Genomic DNA, 12,142 nt, shown 5'->3' with positions numbered 1-12,142 from the left:
GAGGGTAAAACTTTGCTTACAATTGAGGGAGTATGAATCAGCAAAGGACAGGTACCTACTTATGTTTGAGACTGATTTACACAAGCCCATATATTGTTTAAATGAGGAAAGATAGAAGTGGAAGTCAGGAGTGCCACATGTGCCATGACACATGGAGCAATACTTAAAAAGCATCTTACAGAATGATTCCAAGTATCAGCACAGCTATCCAGAATAGGAACCTGAGTCAGTTAGGGCCACTGAACCCATGCTTACAAACACTGCAAATTGCTCACCATCACACCATGGTGATTATGGAATTTCAGAAGTAGGTTATTAGCAAGGTTTTCTGACTTAATCCTTCATTTACAAAGTAATGTGTTTGCCTGTTGTGAGCTCAGCCTCACAGTCTTGGGGCAGCAATTAATACTGCCTCTTCCTGAAACACTCACTGGAGGTCAAAGCTCTGGTAGAGCCTTCCAAAAATTCCCTCTGCCTGGACACTGCTGCCACCCACAGTTTAAGAGACAAAAGATTATAAACCCATATTTTTTTCAGCAGCTTTCAGAGCTCTTCCAAATCTTGATCATTTTTCTGAGCACAGTAATTGCTTCTCCCAGCAGAATTCCTTGGCATTCAGCTTTTCACACAGGCAATGGGCACACAAGAGTAACCTTCCTAACCCTGATGCTGACTGTGGAGCGTGAGCCCATCTTAGCAGCTCAATGCAAATTGTATTTGCAGAGCCAACTGATACACAGCCTATGAAAACTCCTTGTTTTAGTTGACATCATATCAATGAGGGAAATTATAGATCAAAAATTAAGAAGTGTAGTCATATTTAACATAGATTAATATCTGCTGTAGATGAGAATTTATCTGTACTCCCAGTACAATTTCAAAGCAAAGCACAGAGGTTTTGCAACTTGAATTCCAGTAAAATTGTTTGAATTTTTGCCACTAGAGCCTTTCAAGACTTCCTCTGTTTTCCTTAAAAGCTTTATAACAAACAGCATATGAGCTGTTCTCTGGGATATTTCAGTCCCCACAAGGAAACAGTGAACTTTTAAAAACTGTTTGTATCCATTGAAAAATGAGTGCCTTGCACAAGCTGCTACCCATAGGTCTCTGTTTGATACAACTGCAGGGACCCTCAGCTGTGGGACAGAGCACACGAGGAAGGGGGAGGAATATTTCCTCCTGAAAGCCTGAGTATGGGAAGAAGTCACAGGGGGCAGATTACACGGGTTCTCAAGGGAAGCTGTAAAGTCATGCTGCAGGCCAGTGCCTAAATGCTGTAATTTTGCACAGAAAGTTGAATTCTATTTATTTTTCTTATTCCAAATTTATTGGAGCAAAGTTAAACCTGAAAATTATCAGTTGTAGAACAGATCTGCAAGTACAAACAGATCATCTTACTGTTTGTTATTTGTCACAGCATTTGGGCTTCTGTTTACTTCTCTGAAGTGCTGGAGAAAATTATCTGAAGATGACATGAATCTGTGAAGCAACTTAATAACTGTCACCTTTGCAATATTGTTTCCTGCGTTACCTAAACATTAATATTGGTGGTATTATTATTGTTGCTTTTAAAAGGTTTTTAATATGAATCCTTTGGGAGATATTTTGGAATTAAAAAATACAGAAATGCACAAACCAATATAAAATTTCTTAAAAATGAAGGATTGTAGATGTTGAGCATTGTAGTCCATTACCTTACCAGTAAGGCTTTTCAGATTTCTTGCCTTCTATATGTTAATCTTCAATCCTATAAAATCTTTGTATAATTATTTTACCTCTCCCTCAGTGTTCTAGGCTGAAAACATGCATCATTATGTGCTTCTTCAATTTCACCTAGATTTAGAATTGAAACAGATTCTTGCTCTAAAGAGTATAAATCTATTATCTGCATGCTAAGAGTCTGACCTTATGAGGGTTTTTTTAACTGGATTGCTTAACAATCCAGTAAACAACCAAAAATTTTGAGGTATTGAGACTACTGTTGCAGGACACTCAGCATAATTTAAAATTATTTTGCATTAATCTTTGACTGTTCTGTTGGAGATAGGCAAAAACTTACTACTCTTTGTAATTTACCCTATATCATACTTTGCATAGAAGAAAGGAGATTGGGCTGGAAGTAAAACATTTATCCACCTTCCTCCTGGAAATGATCAGTAGGACTATCTTCCTTATACAGTGAAAAAGTCTGCAAAACTGCTATGTGGAAAAGAGATTGTGACCTACTCCACTGCATGTTCTTGAACTGAATGTAAGTCAGCAATTTCAATAATAAATCATTCAAGGAGGGAAAAAAAACCCCACAGGGCCTAAACCAAACTGCTGTGTTTAAAGAAAACTTATTCAACATTATGGGTTAGTCAAACACATAATGTGTGTAAGCAGCACAAGGAGTTCCACACATACTTTACTTCAGAGCCTGCAGACCCCACACTGGCAGCTCACTGCATATGTAATACTGCACAGCAGTGGTTCCAGCTCAGAGAACCTCAGAGGATTAGAGCTGCATCCAGCTGATGCAAAGGCACTCTTCACATAAAGGAAGTGGAAAGAGAGTTGAAGAGCAGTGTGGAATTCACTCAATATTAGTAGGGAAGAAATCCCAAGAACACAAATTCTGTATTTTTGCTCATATTCCTAACCTGGGCCACTCTTTTTTTTTCCACAGATGAAAAACCATAATTTAATTATATAGTTTAGATTTATGTTAGTTTAATGTGACATTTGAAATTTTTCATCACATTTTCTTGCAAAGCTACACATGCCGGTTCATTAAGATTTGAATGCTGTAACATCATGTCTGTACTAAATAAAATTGCTTATTTTATCTGATTGGCTATCAGAGTTATGTATCAGGATCAAGATCCTAATTTGTGGGAAATCAATTTGTACAAGAAATGTCTTGTTTCATAGCAAAGAAAAGAAATCTTTCATGCTTCTAGGAGCTGTCTGTTAGCCGGTAGACGCAACTCTGCCAATATTCTTTGTGTTCCTGTGTGGTGTGTTGACCTTGACTAGATACCAGGTGTCCACCACTGTGGACACTCCCTTCCTCAGCTGGACAGAGGAGACAAAATATAATGAAAGGCTTGTGAGTCGAAATGAGGACAGGTAGCGATCCCACACCATGGGCACAACAAACTCAGCTTCTGGAAATTAGCTTAATTTACTAACAATCAAATCAGATCAATGTAATGTGAATGAAAAATAAAACTTAAAACATCTTCCTCTGTGCTTCCCTTCTTCCTGAGCTCAAATTCATTCCCAATATCTCCACTGCTTCCTCTCCAGTGGAAGAGCTCAGCTTTGGCCAGCAGCAGGTCTGTCTTGTTTCTGGCTGACATTGGCCCCTTTGGACAAATGGGAAACTTCTGGAATCTTCTAATAGACGCTGCTCCTATAGCCACCACATGCTACCAAAACATGGCAAGCCCAAGATGTACTGGCTCAACATTTTATAGTGAAATGCCACTTGAATATATTTATTAAAACAAGACAGCTAAAATTTTTAAATTAAAAAATGAAAGAATATTTTGGTGAACAGAGAGTGAAGAGCTGCTCTTTAAGCCAGGATTAGGCCTTGTGAGTGTAGCCTGGTGTTTTGGGGCATTTGTTAGGTAATGTAAATAATCCCAATCCTTGTTATGAAATTGCTGTGTCGTTAAACACTTCAATACACAGCTAGCCATCAGAAGATTTTCCAATGCCTCTCCCCACCCTTTTGGAAAGTGTTACAGCACAAACAAAAATGTCATTAGCAGTGGATGAACAGTGCTTGAACTAAAGAGAAAGCCCAACGGGAAACCTGTTTTTCTCTGGGGAGGTACACACACACAATAGGAAAATCCCTAAATCAAAGAACAGAGAAGCTGTCTTTTGTGTCAGAGGGGTTCTTTTTGCTGAGATTACACTACAACAAAGAGAAAGAAAGACCATAGAAGAGAAAGGGATTCAGGAAAAGGCTTCATGTGAGGAGGGCACCTTGACCCACTCTTACAGAGCAACAAAGAAGAACAAGTGTTTGGACTCCAAATTATCCTGTCATAGCTACAGCAAGGAAACAGCAGTGGAAACAACCTTCAGAGGTTTCTCTACTATTTGATAGCATATCTCCAGCTGAGTAAACAGTTTAAAGAGTTCCAAGCACAGAAATTTGCTCCTCTGCATTTTGCTGTACTACCAGTATGGTCCCTGGGATGGATCCCTCTACCAAACAGTAGGCTCTCCTGGCATGGGGGTGGCCTTTTCTAGCAGGTGGTTTGGATGGAGATTTTTATTTTAAGAATGTTATATATTGCTATATATTCTGTTTACTCTGGCTGCAGGGTTTAAGAACACCAGACTTCACAATTTTATTAGTATACATGTAGTCTTTTCTTTTGAGGGTCCTGAGTGCCTCCCCGAGCTCCCCTCTACATTGTAATGAGGAAGCAGGCTTGTTTAAATGACATGCCAGATGATCATGAGCAAGTTCTTCTTACAAGCAAACTGGTGTTCACCTCATTTGTTTCAATACCAACTTAGTATTAATAAAAAATACAAGTTAAATCAGAAATATGTGCTCCCACTGATTGTCTCTCTTGGTCCCTGTGAGGGTGGCCTTGTAAAGCCTTCAGTAGAAGAAATAATGCAAAGATCTATTTGCACCCTGGGATAGATGGATGCTCCTGTAAAGAAAAGGCAACCTAAGATCAATGAATGGCCTCTCTGTATCTCAACAACAGTTTGGATACTGTGTTTTAGTAACCCAGTTTGGCCTCCTTCATTCCATATAATTATTTGTCTAGACTTTGAAGATTCTTAGTGCTCTTGAGCACTTTTATATAATTTCTAATAAAGAAATAAATTACTTCCAGGAGAGTTACCAAAATGGTCATGTCTATTTAAATATGCAAGAAACTCAACTCAGGTATCCCAACACAGCAGGGTCCCTGTGGTCAGCTTCAGGAATAATGTGTTCTTGATACTTTAGTGGAAATGCACTCCATCGTTATCCAACATCACAGTAAACTTTGCTTGTGGTCCAATGTTGAGCTTCCAAAGCTGGTGGACAATTCTTTCACCTCCCACTATCCCACTGTCTCTTAGGATCCTGCTGTTCTCCTGCTTCCCCCTACGACAACCACCCCATCAACCACTGTCCAAAGTCATAGAGTGTGATGGAAATTTTCCTGGTGGCTCACCGGCAGCATTCTTCTTATCTCTTTATTTGTGCTTGGAAAAGTTTTCTTTCATACAGGAAGATTTTGCAGCTTCTGTTGTTTGCTTTAGATCGACAAATACATGGAAATTTCTTCAGATGAGCCAAATCAGTTAATAAAATTCAGGTGGTAAATGAACAGCTTCACAAATTACTTCAAGTCCCACATCTTTGTTGTAGAACCCTTTTTCTTCCTTGCCAAGAAATTCCTCCTCCATAAGTTTAATTATCTCAGCCGGCCAGAACATAACTAAAAATTGGTTCACCACCAGGATGGATGTTCCTTTACTGGGCAGCTCTTTGAAATCCAAGCTAGAGGCATGTCCATTGACACAGGTACCACCAGAGACTGGGGACACTTGAGCCCACAGATGTGACAAATGTAAGAGAAGCGAGTGTGTCAGAATTACACACTGGGAAGGAGATTGTCCATTTCTCACCATTTACCCCATGTTTTATGTTCTAAATTTCTCATTTGCACCACACAGAAAAACTGAAAACTCTACTGTGCCTGTGGTGAGACCTGCTTTCCTCGTGATGCATTACTTCACATCCCATAGTGCATTGCATCAAAATGTGACAAAAGACCTACATGGTCTTTTACCAGCAAAAGTGCAAATTGTGAGGACATGCAGTGCTGGTACAGACTCTTTGGCCTGTGGTGCTCCTGCAGCTCAATTTTCTTATCACAGGTGATGAATCACAGAAGCATGCACGCCGAATTCTGTAACACAGAGGAAGCTTAAGTTAAATTAAATTCAGTTCTCATAATACAAATTAGCTGGAAAGCAATGACAGAGATAATATTTTAAATATTAGTCTGAATCACACCCCAAAACTGACAACAGTTAATTTTAAGGGGACAAACATTTTGTACCTCTGGGAATATGCACAGTGGAGATAGTGCAATGCCCTTTATTTAAGACTGGTTTCTCACAGCTCACAGCCTGCTATCCTATTATTTAGATGACTAAATCACAAATGCATGCTCAAAACTCCAATTTAGAATTGGCTTGGCTGTCTCTGTACACACTGTATCTGTCATGTTTAGCTACTGCTAATGTTTTACTATCAATATAAATGAATCATCCTCTGAATCACTTCAGATTTTCTCTCCGAGATATTTTAAGAGGCATTATAATACTGTTATTCTGAATGTCAGCTCTCAATGAACCAGAAGGTCTGATGTCAGTGGTAAGACTCACCAACAGCTGGAACAGGCCCCAGATATTACACAGTAATTCAGATGTCCAACAGTCCTCTTTTTATTGCTTTCTCTTTCCTCTGTGACTTCATCTCCTTGCTTCTTCTCCCCAGTATGTAAGATTCATAATACTTTGGGATGGCAAATTTCTCTAGTTAGTGAATCTGCAAAACACTATAGATGCCCACTTTAGCACAGATATTGTAATAAGTCTGAACAGCAAATGTAGCTTCCCATCCCAGCTGGACCAGGCACCTTCAGTTTCTTTGAAAACACATCCCAGAAACATTAAAATATTGAAGTTTACCAGTTTAATAGAAACTGGTCTAGAAGCATTTTCATTTGAACTTGCATTCATGTTTTAAGATCTCTGATTCCTAACTGTGTAATTCATCAGCATTGATTTCTTACTAGATTCCTCTGAAAGCCTGGACCTTTGTCTAATGCTGTTTATAAGAGAGACATTTAGCATGAAAGAACAAGATTAAATACTTGACAGAATTAATTTCTATCGAAGTATGCATTCTTCGTACAGTCATATATGTCAATTACATTTATTTCAATTATACTTTTAAATCCTAACAGAAAATAATGTGAAGTGATTAATTAGTTATATTAGTATTAGAATTAATACTTAATATAGCAACAGTTTGTGGCTTTTTCAGTTTCCAACATAGAACAGTACTGCTTTTAGAACACCAGAATTTCCTTTGGGATTAAAAAAAATGTTTTTTTTCAACTAATTCCACATTAAAAAGAAAAAATAAAATGTTGGAGCGCCATCCCAGTGAAGCGCCTTTCTTTTTTATGCAAAACATAGAAGAAATCATGTCTAAGGCAGCAATCTATGACACAAATGCAGAATTGCTCAGAAATACGAGACTGCAGCCAAAGAAAGTTAGTGTTTCTAGGATGGTTATGCCCATATGGATTATGTCCAAAGGCCCACCAGGACCAAGGAGCGCCGTGAGTGGCAACCTGCAGCTATCAGGGTTGCTGCTCCTTGTGCAGCACTTGACAGCCCACAGGGCGGCTGGAGGGAGTCAGTCTGGCACACAGTTTGACCCACATCAGTCCCTCCTACTGTGATGGATTCTGTGTCTTTGTCACTGTCTGCGAGGTATCTTTTCAAATGACCAGCTACTCAGACCTCAGCCGGGAACAAAGAGAAAGAGCTAACCAGCTGGTAATGCTCTTTATCCCATCCCTCAGTTCTAAATTTCGGTTTCTGCAAGCTTTACACAGCACATGGTAAGAGGTTTCACTGTGCCTTCCATCACTTTGAATTAACAGTGATAATAATAACACTTAACCTTTGTAGAGTTCTTTCTGTCTCCGCACTGCTTAACTAACATTAGCTAATCACATTACAACGGCTGGGCTTATCATTCCTACTCTTTACAGCGCCATGAATAATCTGATAATTATTTCTTTAGCCGATATAAACAGCTTGTCCACTCTTCTGTCATTTTCTATTTTGCTTAAGCTATAAATATCTGATATTAACTAAAGAAATGATGAAGTTTTTCAGGATCACCCTAAACTAAAGCAGATAATTATGTTAATATGATAGATCTGAGAATGAGTATAAGCATTTTACTGTATTTTTAAAATACTTATATACCTAATTATGAGCATGTCTTAACGATTATATTGTTCAAGAATGAAAATGTATAAACTATTTTGTCTGGAATCTGTTCATATCAATTATTTAAAAGCACTCTGTATTTATTGCTTCAAACATTACGTACTGACATACTATGCCAATAGCACCATACTGTAGCAATGTATATGTAGAGTAGGCAGAGACTGTGGTTTAAGCAGCTTACAGTTAGTATTCAAACTCTTGTTTTATTGTTCAGAAGCACCAGACTGTGTCTTTCCCACACCCTTCTCAATAAAGTTATAACTTCATGCCTCAGATAATCAGCAGAAGGTTAGGTTTGGGAAACAAGAATTGCAAACTTACCATGTTTTATCCAAAGTTAACTATATATGTAGAATGATCTGTCAGTAGCAAAGAAATTCATTTCCACATTCAGGAGTGAAATTAATTTCTTTGACAGATAACTGTTTTTATGTGCTCTCCTTATTCAGTGGAACAGCACTATTGCATTATCTCATGAGATCTACCATGTTTTAGGCCATGATTGATTGCCAGTCATATTGAGAATCTCAGCTGAATATAATGCAAACTGCTTGCATTGATGGTGCATCTTCTTTAGGGTCCTGACCCCTGATTTCTATTTTAATACCCAATTGGTTTGAGTCTGCATCCCTGGGCCTCTGTACTTCATAGTCCTTATATTATCAGTGCCCAGCTTTATCCAAGATACAACACAAACTAGACTTCAACCTTATTGGCATCTGACACAGAATCAGTCATCTCTGGCCCAGTGTCTAAGAGATGAGCAGATCCCATCATGATTTCTTTATTAACACTGTTCTGCGTGCGTAGTGCTTTATTTGGGAAAGATGAATCACTGTTCCAAGAGATCTTACCCTACAAATAAGATGTGCCACGTGGAATGATGACAGTAGAATGACTGAGGAAGGAATACATTTCAATATATGAATTTTTTGAAAGCTTTTGTGAAAAATTCCCTTTACATTTGTATCTTTTATTGTTCAACAAATACTATTCAAAAACAAAAGACAAGGTGTTATAGTCAAAATGGGACTAGACCCATTCCTCTTGCAAGCTCTTCTGTAAGAGCAGAAAGGACAGAACTTGTTCAGAAGAAGGTCCTGTAGCACTCTGTTAACAAAATTTTTCTTATCCACCAAAAGATATACTAAAATGAATAATGACTCATCTCACTAGGCACTGAACTTCAGCCCTAGTAGGAGAAGAGTAACGTTCATAATGCTACAGGTTGGAAACAAATACTTTTACACAATTACAGGTACTCTAAAAGCATAAGTGAACATTTCTCTTGCTTTAGTCTGTGAAAGAGCATCCTCCCTCTGCACCAGGGCACAGGGATCTGACAGAAAACCTATTCCAGTCCTACAGGTCCTCCTTGCAGGTGTTCCCTTCAGCAACCCCAGTACCTCAGCAGCATCTACTGATACAAACCCTACCAGCAGAAGTCAGGACAAGGAAAGATAATTTTTATTTTGAAAGGCAAATCTAGCAATTATTTACCAGGGGAAATGGCAGTTTTGACTGTCCAGCCTGTATATCTTTAATATCTTGCACACCTGTAATAATGGACAGCAGGAAGTACTTATTTTCCTAGGTATTCCTTGTCCTGATAAAGTAAGATGTAGTTTAATCCTTCCAGCCAAATTAGCAAAAAGCAAAGTATCTCAGTCCTTGTTACCTGAGTTATCACACTGAGATAATTCAGCTCAGCGCCAAAACGGGAATATTTTGTTAAAAACAAGTTTTGTTGAAAAGAAGAAGGTACCTAAGCCCCGTAACCGTGAGGGTCAGGAGGAAGCCGCTTCCCGGGAACGCCTGGAGGCTGGGAGCGCCGGGCCCATACATGACTGCACAGGTAGTCAGGGGAGAGGGGTTTTTAGTTATGAGCAAAGGAAGAAAGGGTGACATTAAAAGGAGTCACCAGCACCCTTGGACAGTTTCTGCCTTGCTGTGTTGCAATGGACCTGCAAGTCCTGCAGCTCTCCGCCATCCGGGAGCTCCTGACAGGGACGGCAGGCTCTGAGGGACGCAGAGCGGCATGGCAGCCGGGCGGCGCCTCACGGCCCGGCCCGCTCCATTTCCCCAGGCTGTCTGGAAGGAATTCAGACTGGCTCAAGGCACGGCTGAACTGTAACCAAGAGGAGCGTGTTCGTCTGTCTGGAAGGGTTTCTGCACCCGAGGCAGCCCCACATGAGGCGCGGCGCTCCCTTGGCACCACCCTGCAGGTTTTGCCTGCTGCTCGCAGAAGTCGCGTGTGACGGCGGCGAACAAAGGGATGACTGTGGCAGTGCCGGGAATGCCGCCTGCTCCCGGCCTGGAGCAGCTACCGCTAATTGGCCCTGGGCTTATTCAGTGTTCTTACATTGCCACCCTCTGACAGCCCGGTGGATTAAACCCCTGCCCTTCAACCGACTGCTGATGGAGCCTGAACGCAGCGCGGTGGAAATGCATTGTTACTGCCACGCTTTGACTTGAATCTTTTAGGTTCTTTAGTAAGTCTTCCTGCACATTTGTCATCTATTGGCGTATGAGAAAGATTTGTTTAAGAGCTGATTTGGGGGTGTGAAGCAGAGAGATAATTCAGCTCAGCGCACAAATCTATATCAGACTCCGTGAGTGTCCCAGAGGAATCAGAGATGAGGAATGGTGTTATCCCGTGCCTGATAAATGAAACTAAGGCATTTGCTATATACATGTCATGCTTTGACTCCAGCCAGCAATGATCAAGCAGCCATTTGATCACTATCCTTGTGCAGAATGTGGGAGAGAATCAGAAGAGTAAAATATGAGAGAACTTGTGGGTTGAGATAAAGATAGTTTAGTAGATAAAGAAAAACAAGGACTTAATTCACCACTGCCCATGGCAGGTGTTCCGCCATCCCCAGGAAAGCAGGGCTCTATCACGTGGAACAGTTACTTGGGAAGATAAACACCGTCACTCTGAGCTCCCTCCTCCCTTCTTGCCTCAGCTTTATATAATGAACATAATGCCATATGGTCTGGAATATCCCTTGAGTCAGTTGGGGTCAGCTGCCCTCACTGTGTCCCCTCTCAAATTCTTGCACATCCTCAGACTATTCACTGGTGGGGCAATATAAGAAGCAGAAAAGGCCTTGGTTCTGTGTAAGTTCTGTTCAGCAACAGCAAAAATATCCCTGTGTTGTCACTCCTGTTTTCAGCATAAATCCAGAACACAGCCCTATAGTAGCTACTATGAAGAAAATTAACTCTATCCCAGCCAAAACCAGCACAACAGAAGAAGCATTTATTGAGGAGCCACAGAAGTGAGAACAACAAAATCTTAAAACAAAACTGCTCAAGTGTATTGTACACAGACACTTAGAAAACTAATCCACCTACAAGAACAGCATCCACTGCTGCTGTTGAAACTGTTTACCGTGTATTGGGGGATACATTTTGTCATCATGGCCTACCTTCCCACCAAGAGCTTGTCTGTGAAAACATAACATTTGTATCTGTGTGAATGTCAAGTTATATAACACCTAAAGGGCAGAAAATGCAGGGCACAAAGTAAACACATCTGCTCATATGAAATGTGAAAGGTAATTTTACATAATGATTACTTTCAGCCAGAATTGCTTACATCTGAGAGAGCACTGCATGAAGGATAACTGAAAAGCAAAAAACTATGCATATGTTTTTGAAATAGGGAGGATAATGTATGCTGTGTATGGCATCTTACCTGATACCTTCTTAAATCACTGTATTAGTAGAAGAGAGGCATGGATAAACTGAAAAGAGCACAGCAGAGGTTTACCAAGACAGTTAGAGGCACAGAACATGGTGTACAATGAGAAGCTGGAGGAACTGGTTGGACAATGCCCCTTGCAATCTGGTCTGGTTTTGATGTTAGCCCTTCCACCTTTCAAAGTTAGACCAGACAGCTTCCAGAAGTCCTTGCCAACTTACATTTCTCTGTGGCTGGGGTGTACTTTCATGGGCATGTGGACCATGTAGTTCCACCTTGTGCATCTTGTGTTTACTTCATAGCTTAAGTCCCTCCCTATCTCAGACAAAAGTGGTGCTGTGAGGCAGGTCTCTGTTTCAGCACCGGGAAAAAAGAGGAACG

General features: G+C 40.3%; 1 long non-coding RNA gene across 1 annotated transcript; it reads right to left on the bottom strand.

Annotated features, from left to right (window-relative positions):
- Nucleotides 1-3,132: 3,132 nt before the first annotated feature.
- LOC135301262 (uncharacterized) lies at nt 3,133-10,168 on the bottom strand. Its single transcript, XR_010362999.1, has 3 exons — nt 9,818-10,168; nt 6,406-6,578; nt 3,133-5,924 (listed from the first exon to the last, which is right to left on the bottom strand). It is a non-coding gene; the product is annotated as an uncharacterized LOC135301262 (long non-coding RNA).
- Between the last annotated feature and the right edge of the window lie 1,974 nt (nt 10,169-12,142).

Source organism: Passer domesticus, chromosome 5 (assembly GCF_036417665.1).
Source record: "Passer domesticus isolate bPasDom1 chromosome 5, bPasDom1.hap1, whole genome shotgun sequence".
Taxonomy (NCBI): domain Eukaryota; kingdom Metazoa; phylum Chordata; class Aves; order Passeriformes; family Passeridae; genus Passer; species Passer domesticus.
Note: the sequence above shows the minus strand (reverse complement) of the source record. Positions and strands in the feature narration are given on the sequence as shown.